We start from the raw sequence: 3,729 nt of genomic DNA, 5'->3' as shown, positions 1-3,729 counted from the left end.
AGTCATCAAAGGGCCAAGTTGGAAGACCCCTGTCTTAAAGCCTCCTGGCTGAGGAATTCTGGGAGTTGAAGTCCACAAGTCATCAAAGGGCCAAGTTGGAAGACCCCTGTCTTAAAGCCTCCTGGCTGAGGAATTCTGGGAGTTGAAGTCCACAAGTCATCAAAGGGCCAAGTTGGAAGACCCCTGTCTTAAAGCACCCTGGCTGAGGAATTCTGGGAGTTGAAGTCCACAAGTCATCAAAGGGCCAAGTTGGAAGACCCCTGTCTTAAAGCACCCTGGCTGAGGAATTCTGGGAGTTGAAGTCCACAAGTCATCAAAGGGCCAAGTTGGAAGACCCCTGTCTTAAGGCCCTGGAAACACCCCAAACTGCCAATGCAGGCTTCCTGAGAAACCCCCTATGTGCAAGCCTGCTCTTATCGCTTTTGCGGTGGCATTGCTCAAATTTGGCCCATGCTGCATCCAGGACAGGGCGAGGAGAAGGAAGACCTTCTGACACAGAGACAGGAAGGCTCAAATGGCTTCTGGAGGATGCAGATAATAAACTGCTGCCCTGGCCTAGAGCACATTTCAAATCCAAAATAAATCTGGCCACCCAACAGCCCTCCAGGAACCGGGACTCCTTAGATTCGCAGAGCTGAGAGGGATGCGGCAGGAAACGAAGGAGAAATATGGTGCCGGTGAGGACGGCTATGGGACAGCGTGGCACGCTGGCTGAGGAATTCTGGGAGTTGAAGTCCACAAGTCATCAAAGGACCGAGTTTGAAGACCCCTGATTTAAGAGAACATTTTTATGAAGCGCCCAAGAGGACGTCTCTGGACTGTGAGCTGTAAAAAGTTACTTTGGAGAAGGATCATATCAATTCTGCTGATTGTAAGGTGGGAGATTCTGGGAATTGAGGTCCACCCATCTTAAAAGTTGCAAAGCCTGAGCACTACTCCTGGAGTTTGGCAGTCTCGCCGCACAAGTCAGGCAAGGAGGAGGAGGAGGAGGAGGAGGAGGAGGAGGAGGAGGAGGAGGAAGGACGGACTGTGGGGTCCTTGTTGCTCTCTGAATTTGGTTTCCTTGCAGATGCTTCATAACCCATCTAGGTAACATCATCAATGGGAGGGGGAGGAGGAGGAGGAGGGACTGTGGAGTTCTTAGTGCTGAGTTTGATAGTTTCCTTGCAGATGTTTCATGACCCAACTAGGGAACGTCAACAGTGCTAGAAGGGAGTAGGAGGAGGAGGAGGACTGTGGGGTCCTTGATACTCTCTGAGCTGGGTGGTTTCCTTGCAGATGTTTTATGACCCATCTAGGCAACATCATCAGTGCTAGAAGGGAATTGGGTTGTGGGGGGGGGGAGGGAGGGAGAGGAGGAGGACTGTGGGGTCCTTATGTGATCTCTGAGCTGGGTGGTTTTCTTGCCCTGATGATGTTCTATAGTTTAGTAATGAAATGTCTGCAAGAAAACCATTCAGCTCAGAGATCACATAAGGACCCCAGAGTTGTTGTTGTCGTCGTCGTCCTCCTCCTCCTCTTCTCTGCAAATCCTACTCACCTCTAGCACTGAGGATGTTTCCTAGCACTGATGATGTTACGTAGTTTGGTAGTGAAACGTCTGCAAGAAAACCAGCCAGCTCAGAGGGCACCAAAGACCCCCCAGTCTTCCTCTTCCTCTTCACAACCCCCCCCCCTTTTTTTAGCCCTGATGACGTTAAGTAGTTTGGTAGTGAAAGGTCTGCAAGAAAACCAGCCAGCTCAGAGGGCACCCCAACATTATAGGTCTCCCCTAAAGGGAAGCAACTTATGAGACTTCATCCAAGCTTAGGACTCATTTGGCCAGCATCTTCTCAATCAATCTTTTCATGAGCTACTTTTAAGAGTTTAAAGACTTAAATGCTACGATGATGCACTCTGGATCAGCAATGACCTCACCTTCAAAATCAGCAGAATTTATTTGATCATCTCCCCCCCACCAATAATTTTTAGAGCTCTCTGCCCAGCTTGTTCCCTGGCGTCCTTCGTGATTGATTAGCTATTTATTACTCCATGAGGATAAGTCACTTCCAGCCATAAAAATGTTCTCCCAAACACAGTCCGTCCAAAATGTGACGTTCGTGTCGTGAGAATTTCAAGTGGAAACAGGCCGTAACGTTAGAACTAACCTCCCTAAACGTAGGGAGGTTATTATTTCCTTAATATTCTTCTTGTCCAGTGGGACAACAGTCTCTCTCCAAACAGCCCAAAGATTTAGAGTTCCATTTATCCAAAATAATCCATGCAGCTCTGCAACATCTGCTCTGCAAAAGGAACAAGCTTTCCCAAATTTTCAGGAAAGCGTCTTTTTTTTTGTTATTGTTTTTTTTTGGGGGGGGGGGGAAATGCTAATTAAGACATTGGAGGAAAGGAGCTGTGTGAGTCCAAACTCAGAACCTGCTAGATCCATTTTCATCCCACAAAATGCCATTAAAAAAAGCCACGCATTTTTAAATTTATAAAATAGAGTTCTCCAAAGCCCCTGAAGGCCGGACAAGAAGCAACGGATGGAAACTAACCAACAAGAGACGCAACCTGGAATTAAGAAGAAACTTCCTGACTGTTAGAACAATTAACCAGTGGAACAACCTGCCTCTAGAAGCGGTGAATGCTCCAACCCTGGAAGTTTTTAAGAAGAGACTGGACAGCCATTTGTCTGAAATGGTATAGGGTTTCCTGCCTGAGCAGGGGGTTGGACTAGATGACCTCCAAGGTCCCTTCCAACTCTATTATTATTATTATTATTATTATTATTATTATTATTATTATCATCATCATCATCATCATCACCATCACCATCGTTATTATTGTTGTTGTTGTTATTATTGTTGTTATTATTATTATTATTATTGATTGCAGTCTTCCAATATCTCAGGGGCTGCCCCAAAGAAGAGGGAGTCAAGCTATTCTCCAAAGCCCCTGAAGGCAGGACAAGAAGCAACGGATGGAAACTAAGCAAGGAGAGAAGCATCGTGGAATTAAGGAGAAACTTCCTGACAGTGAGAACAATTAACCAGTGGAACTCCTTGCCTCCAGAAGCGGTGAATGCTCCAACACTGGAAGTTTTTAAGAAGAGACTGGACAGCCATTTGTTTGAAATGGGTATAGGGTCTCCTGTCTGAGCAGGGGGTTGACTAGATGACCTCCAAGGTCTCTTCCAACTTTATTATTATTGTTATTAAATTACAAATTAAATTATTTAATGACTGAAGTTACAGTGGCACCGAAAAAAGTGACTTAAGACCATTTTTCAGACTTATGACGGTCGTAGTCTCCCAGATCCACGTTATTCCCTTTTGAGACCTTCTGATAAGCAAATTCACTGGGAAACCCAGATTCCCGTGTGACTAACTTAACAACTGTGAGAAAGGCGTAAAATGGGGCAAAACTCACTGAACAACTGTCTTCAGTTAGCAACAGAAATTTTGGGCTCAACTGCGCTTGTAAGTCAAGGACAGGGGTAGGAAACCTTGGCTCTTTTGTGACTGGTGGACTTCAACTCCCAGAATTCCTGAGCCGGCATGGCTCAGCTTGGAAACCTCTCCCTTTCCCCTCAGCATGGCTGGCTCAGGAATTCTGGGAGTTGAAGTCCACCAGTCATGAAGGGGGCCATAGTTCCCCCATGCTGGCTCAGGAATTCTGGGAGTTGAAGTCCACCAGTCATGAGGGGGGCCATAGTTCCCCCATGCTGGCTCAGGAATTCTGGGAGTT

The sequence above is a fragment of the Protobothrops mucrosquamatus genome, unplaced genomic scaffold, assembly GCF_001527695.2.
Source record: "Protobothrops mucrosquamatus isolate PMUCROS unplaced genomic scaffold, P.Mucros_1.0 scaffold4427, whole genome shotgun sequence".
In the NCBI taxonomy this organism is placed as follows: domain Eukaryota; kingdom Metazoa; phylum Chordata; class Lepidosauria; order Squamata; family Viperidae; genus Protobothrops; species Protobothrops mucrosquamatus.
The sequence above is the reverse complement of the archived record's forward strand: the minus strand, read 5'-3'. Positions refer to the sequence as shown.